We start from the raw sequence: 7,109 nt of genomic DNA, 5'->3' as shown, positions 1-7,109 counted from the left end.
ATAGTTTTCAATCATATCTTTTAATTTCTAATTTCAAAATCTTTTTCAAAAATCACTTGATCTCTTTCCCACTCTTGGTTTTCGAAAATTAATTAGTGTTTTTCAAAATGTTTTCAAAATTTCTTACTTAATTTTCGAAAATTTCTTCCCTTCTTCTCACCTCCTTCTATTTATGGACTAACACTATTCCTTAATGCAAAATTCGAACTCCATCTTCTTTGATAAGTTCGAATTTTCTACTTCTGCCTTCTATTTTTCTTTTCCTCTGACACCTCAAGGAATCTCTATACTGTGACATAGAGGATTCCACATTTTCTTGTTCTCTTCTCTTTCTTATGAGCAGGAGCAAGGACAAAAGCATTCTTGTTGAGGCTGATCCGGAACCTGAAAGGACCTTGAAGCGAAAGCTAAGAGAAGCTAAGGCACAACTCTCTGTAGAGGACCTAATAGAAATCTTCAAAGAAAAAGAAAACATGGCAGCCGAAAATAACAACAATGCCAACAATGCAAGGAAGGTGCTGGGTGACTTTACTGCACCTACTCCCGACTTCTATGGGAGAAGCATCTCTATCCCTGCCATTGGAGCAAACAACTTTGAGCTTAAGCCTCAATTAGTTTCTCTAATGCAACAGAATTGCAAGTTCCATGGACTTCCATTGGAAGATCCTCATCAGTTCTTAGCTGAATTCTTGCAAATCTGTGACACTGTCAAGACTAATGGGGTTGACCCTGAGGTCTATAGACTTATGCTATTCCCTTTTGCTGTAAGAGACAGAGCTAGGACATGGTTGGACTCACAACCTAAAGAAAGCCTGAACTCTTGGGAAAAGCTAGTCAATGCCTTCTTGGCAAAATTCTTTCCACCTCAAAAATTGAGTAAGCTTAGAGTGGAAGTCCAAACCTTCAGACAGAAGGAAGGAGAATCCCTCTATGAAGCTTGGGAAAGATACAAACAATTAATCAGAAAGTGTCCCACTGATATGCTTTCTGAATGGAGCATCATAGGTATTTTCTATGACGGTCTCTCTGAACTATCCAAGATGTCTTTGGATAGCTCTGCTGGAGGATCTCTTCATCTGAAGAAGACGCCTACAGAAGCTCAAGAACTAATTGAAATGGTTGCAAATAACCAATTCATGTACACTTCTGAAAGGAATCCTGTGAACAATGGGACAAATCAGAAGAAAGGAGTTCTTGAGATTGATACTCTGAATGCCATACTGGCTCAGAACAAAATATTGACTCAGCAAGTCAATATGATTTCTCAAAGTCTGTCTGGAATGCAAAATGCACCAGGCAGTACTAAGGAAGCTTCATCTGAAGAAGAAGCTTATGATCTTGAGAACCCTTCAATGGAAGAGGTGAATTACATGGGAGAACCCTATGGAAACACCTATAATCCTTCATGGAGAAATCATCCAAATCTTTCATGGAAGGATCAACAGAGACCTCAACAAGGTTTCAACAATAATAATGGTGGAAGAAACAGGTTTAGCAATAGCAAGCCTTTTCCATCATCTTCTCAGCAACAGACAGAGAGTTCTAAGCAGAACACCTCTGACTTAGCAACCATGGTCTCTGATCTAATCAAAACCACTCAAAGTTTCATGACTGAAACAAGGTCCTCCATTAGAAACTTGGAGGGACAAGTAGGTCAGCTGAGCAAGAAAATTACTGAACTCCCTCCTAGTACTCTTCCAAGCAATACAGAAGAAAATCCAAAAGGAGAGTGCAAAGCCATCAACATGGCCGAATTTGGAGAGGAGGAAGAGGCAGTGAACGCCACTGAGGAAGACCTCAATGGACGTCCACTGACCTCCAATGAGTTCCCCAATGAGGAACCATGGGAATCTGAGGCTCAAACTGAGACCATAGAGATTCCATTGGACTTACTTCTGCCATTCATGAGCTCTGATGAGTATTCTTCCTCTGAAGAGGATGAGTATGTCACTGAAGAGCAAGTTGCTAAATACCTTAGAGCAATCATGAAGCTAAATGACAAGTTATTTGGAAATGAGACTTGGGAGGATGAACCCCCTTTGCTCACCAAAAAACTGAATGACTTGTCTAGGCAGAGATTACCTCAAAAGAGACAAGATCCTGGGAAGTTTTCAATACCTTGTACCATAGGCACCATGACCTTCAAGAAGGCCTTATGTGACCTAGGGTCAAGTGTAAACCTCATGCCTCTCTCTGTAATGGAGAAGCTAGGGATCTTTGAGGTGCAAGCTGCAAAAATCTCACTAGAGATGGCAGACAACTCAAGAAAACAAGCTTATGGACTTGTAGAGGATGTTCTGGTAAAGGTTGAAGACCATTACATCCCTGCTGATTTCATAGTCCTTGAGACTGGGAAGTGCATGGATGAATCCATCATCCTTGGCAGACCCTTCCTAGCCACAGCAAAGGCTGTGATTGATGTTGATAGAGGAGAATTGATCATTCAAGTGAATGAAGAATCTTTTGTGTTTAAGGCTCAAGGATATCCCTCTGTCATCATGGAGAGGAAGCATGAAGAGCTTCTCTCAAAACAGAGTCAAACAGAGCCCCCATAGTCAAACTCTAAGTTTGGTGTTGGGAGGCCACAACCAACTTCTAAGTTTGGTGTTGAACCCCCACATTCAAACTCTAAGTTTGGTGTTGGGAGGTTCCAACATTGCTCTGAGCACCTGTGAGGCTCCATGAGAGTCCTCTGTCAAGCTACTGACATTAAAGAAGCGCTTGTTGGGAGGCAACCCATTGTTATATTTTATCTATTCTATTTTGTTATTTTATGTTTTCTGTAGGTTGATGATCATGAGAAGTCACAAAATCAATTGAAAAAGCAAAAACAGAAAGAAAAACAGGAAGAAAAACAGCACACCCTGGAGGAAGAACCTACTGGCGTTTAAACGCCAGTAAGGCTAGCAGATGGGCGTTTAACGCCCAGTCTGGCACCATTCTGGGTGTTTAACGCCAGAAAGGGGCACCAGACTGGCGTTAAACGCCAGAAAAGGGCAAGCACTTGGCGTTAAACGCCAGAAATGGGCACCAGCCCAGCGTTTAACGCCAGAATTGGCCTAAAACGCATTTTTGCATGACATTTGGTGCAGGGATGACTTTTCCTTGACACCTCAGGATCTGTGAACCCCACAGGATCCCCACCTACCCTACCACTCTCTCTCTTCTTCACCCATTCACCAATCACCTCAACACCTCTTCCTCAAAAACCCTTCACCTATCAAATCCCATCTTTCTCTTCACCACTCACATCTATCCTTCATAAAACCCCACCTACTTCACCCTTCAAATTCAAACCACTTTCCCTCCCAAACCCACCCATTCATGACCAAACCATGAGCCCCCCCACTCCTATATAAACCCATCTTCACTCCTTCATTTTCACACAACCTAAACACTACTCTCCCTTTTTGACCGAACACAAAGCCATTCCCTTCTTTCTCATTTCTTCTTCTTCTACTCTCTTCTTTCTTCTTTTGCTCGAGGACGAGCAAACCTTTTAAGTTTGGTGTGGTAAAAGCATTGCTTTTCGTTTTTCCATAACCATTTTTGGCATCCAAGGCCGGAGAAACCTCTAGAAAGAGGAAAGGGAAGGCAAAAGCTTCTATCTCCGAGTCATGGGAGATGGAGAGATTCATCTCAAGGGTGCATCAAGACCACTTCTATGAAGTTGTGGCCTTGAAGAAGGTGATCCCCGAGGTCCCTTTTTCACTCAAAAAGAGTGAATATCCGGAGATCCGAAGAAGAGGTTGGGAAGTTCTTACCAACCCCATTCAACAAGTCAGAATCTTAATGGTTCAAGAGTTCTATGCCAATGCATGGATCACCAAGAACCATGATCAAAGTATGAACCCGGATCCAAAGAATTGGCTTACTATGGTTCGGGGGAAATACTTGGATTTTAGTCCGGAAAATGTAAGGTTGGCATTCAACTTGCCCATGATGCAAGGAGATGAACATCCTTACACTAGAAGGGTCAACTTTGATCAAAGATTGGACCAAGTCCTCACAGTCATATGTGAAGAGGGCGCCCAATGGAAGAGAGATTCAAGAGGGAAGCCGGTTCAATTGAGAAGGCATGACCTCAAGCCCGTAGCTAGAGGATGGTTGGAGTTTATCCAACGCTCAATCATTCCCACTAGCAACCGGTCTGAAGTTACCATAGACCGGGCTATCATGATCCATAGCATCATGATTGGAGAAGAAGTAGAAGTTCATGAGGTTATATCCCAAGAACTCTATAAGGTGGCGGACAAGTCCTCTACCTTGGCAAGGTTAGCCTTTCCTCATCTCATTTGTCACCTCTGTTATTCAGTTGGAGTTGACATAGAGGAAGACATCCCCATTGATGAGGACAAGCCCATTACTAAGAAGAGGATAGAGCAAACAAGAGACCCCTCTCATCATCAAATCCCTGAGATGCCTCAAGGGATGCACTTTCCTCCACAAAATTATTGGGAGCAACTAAACACCTCCCTAGGAGAATTGAGTTCCAACATGGGACAACTAAGGGTGGAGCACCAAGAACACTCCATCATCCTCCATGAAATTAGAGAAGATCAAAGAATAATGAGAGAGGAGCAACAAAGACAAGGAAGAGACATTGAGGAGCTCAAGCACTCCATAGGATCTTCAAGAGGAAGAACAAGCCGCCATCACTAAGGTGGACCCGTTCTTTAATTTCCTTGTTCTTTATTTTCCTTTTTTTTTCGAATTTTAGTGCTTATGTTTATCTATGTTTGTGTCTTGTGATCATTAGTTTCTTAGTGTCTATGCCTTAAAGTTATGAATGTCCTATGAATCCATCACCTTTCTTAAATGAAAAATGTTCTTAATTGAAAAAGAAAAGAATTGCATGAATTTTGAATTTTATAACAGTTTAATTATTTTGATGTGGTGGCAATATTTTTGTTCTCTGAATGTATGCTTAAACAGTGCATATGTCTTTTGAATTTGTGGTTCATGAATGTTGGCTCTTGAAAGAATGATGAAAAAGGAGAAATGTTACTGAGGATCTGAAAAATCATAAAAATGATTCTTGAAGCAAGGAAAAGCAGTGAATACAAAAAAAAATTCGAAAAAAAAAGAAAGAAAAAGAAAGAAATAAAGTTGTGATCCAAGGCAAATAGAATGTGCTTAAGAACCCTGGACACCTCTAATTGGGGACTCTAGCAAAGCTAAGTCACAATCTGAAAAGGTTCACCCAATTATGTGTCTGTGGCATGTATGTATCCGGTGGTAATACTGGAAGACAGAGTGCTTTGGGCCACGGCCAAGACTCAATAAGTAGTTGTATTCAAGAATCATCATACTTAACTAGGAGAATCAATGACACTATTTGGATTCTGAGTTCCTAAAGAAGCCAACCATTCTGAATTTCAAAGAGTGAGATGCCAAAACTATTCAGAGGCAAAAAGCTAAAGGCCCCGCTCATCTAATTGATACTGATCTTCATAGATGTTTTTGGAATTCATTGCATATTCTCTTCTTTTTATCTTATTTGATTTTCAGTTGCTTGAGGACAAGCAACAATTTAAGTTTGGTGTTGTGATGAGCGGATAATTTGTACGCTTTTTGGCATTATTTTTAGTATGTTTTTGGTATGATCTAGTTAGTTTTTAGTATATTTTTATTAGTTTTTAGTTAAAATTCACTTTTCTGGAGTTTACTATGGGTTTGTGTGTTTTTCTGTGATTTCAGGTATTTTCTGGCTGAAATTGAGGGACCTGAGCAAAAATCTGATTCAGAGACTGAAAAGGACTACAGATGCTGTTGGATTCTGACCTCCCTGCACTTGAAGTGGATTTTCTGGAGCTACAGAAGCCCAATTGGCGCGCTCTCAACGGCGTTGGAAATAGACATCCTGGGCTTTCCAGCAATATATGATAGTCATACTTTGCCCAATATTTGATGGCCCAAACTGGCGTTCAAAGCCACCCTCAGAATTCCCAGCGTTAAACGCCGGAACTGGCACAAGAATGGGAGTTAAACGCCCAAACTGGCACCAAAGCTGGCGTTTAACTCCAAGAAGAGTCTCTACACGAAAATGCTTCAATGCTCAGCCCAAGCACACACCAAGTGGGCCCGGAAGTGGATTTTTATGTCATTTACTCATATCTGTAAACCCTAGGCTACTAGTTCTCTATATATAGGACCTTTTACTATTGTATTATGATCTTGGCTCTTCTGGTTCCCTCTCTGGGGCCAAAGCCAATGATCACTATTATCCCTTATGTATTTTCAACGGTGGAGTTTCTACACACCATAGATTAAGGTGTGGAGCTCTGCTGTACCTCGAGTATTAATGCAATTACTATTGTTCTTCTATTCAATTCAGCTTGTTCTTGTTCTAAGATACCACTTGTTCTTCAACTTGATGAATGTGATGATCCGTGACACTCATCATCATTCTCACCCATGAACGTGTGCCTGACAACCACCTCCGTTCTACCTTAGATTGGGTGGATATCTCTTGGATTCCTGATGCACGATGCATGGTTGATCGCCTGACAACCGAGCGCTCGCCTGACAACCAAGCCAGCCATTCCGTGAGATCAGAGTCTTCGTGGTATAGGCTAGAACTGATGGCGGCATTCAAGAGAATCCGGAAGGTCTAACCTTGTCTGTGGTATTCTGAGTAGGATTCAATGATTGAATGACTGTGACGAGCTTCAAACTCCTGAGGGCGGGGCGTTAGTGACAGACGCAAAAGAATCACTGGATTCTATTCCGGCCTGATTGAGAACCGACAGATGGATAGCCGTGCCGTGACAGGGTGCGTTGAACATTTCCACTGAGAGGATGGGAGGTAGCCACTGACAACGGTGAAACCCTTGCATAAGCTTGCCATGGAAAGGAGTAAGAAGGATTCGATGAAGACAGTAGGAAAGCAGAGAGACGGAAGGGACCAAGCATCTTCATACACTTATCTGAAATTCCCACCAATGAATTGCATAAGTATCTCTATCTTTATCTTTATGTTTTATTCGTATATCACCCATATCCATTTGAGTTTGCCTGACTAAGATTTACAAGGTGACCATAGCTTGCTTCATACCAATAATCTCTGTGGGATCGACCCTTACTCGCGTAAGGTTTATTACTTGGAC

The 7,109-nt window shown here is 41.7% G+C and overlaps 1 non-coding gene across 1 annotated transcript; it reads right to left on the bottom strand.

Annotated features, from left to right (window-relative positions):
- Positions 1-878: 878 nt before the first annotated feature.
- Positions 879-986, bottom strand: LOC112804440 (small nucleolar RNA R71). The gene has a single exon (XR_003203055.1). It is a non-coding gene; the product is annotated as a small nucleolar RNA R71 (small nucleolar RNA).
- Positions 987-7,109: the final 6,123 nt, after the last annotated feature.

The sequence above is a fragment of the Arachis hypogaea genome, chromosome 5 (genome assembly GCF_003086295.3).
Source record: "Arachis hypogaea cultivar Tifrunner chromosome 5, arahy.Tifrunner.gnm2.J5K5, whole genome shotgun sequence".
Taxonomy (NCBI): Eukaryota; Viridiplantae; Streptophyta; class Magnoliopsida; order Fabales; family Fabaceae; genus Arachis; species Arachis hypogaea.
This window is presented reverse-complemented; position numbering and strand designations above follow the sequence as displayed.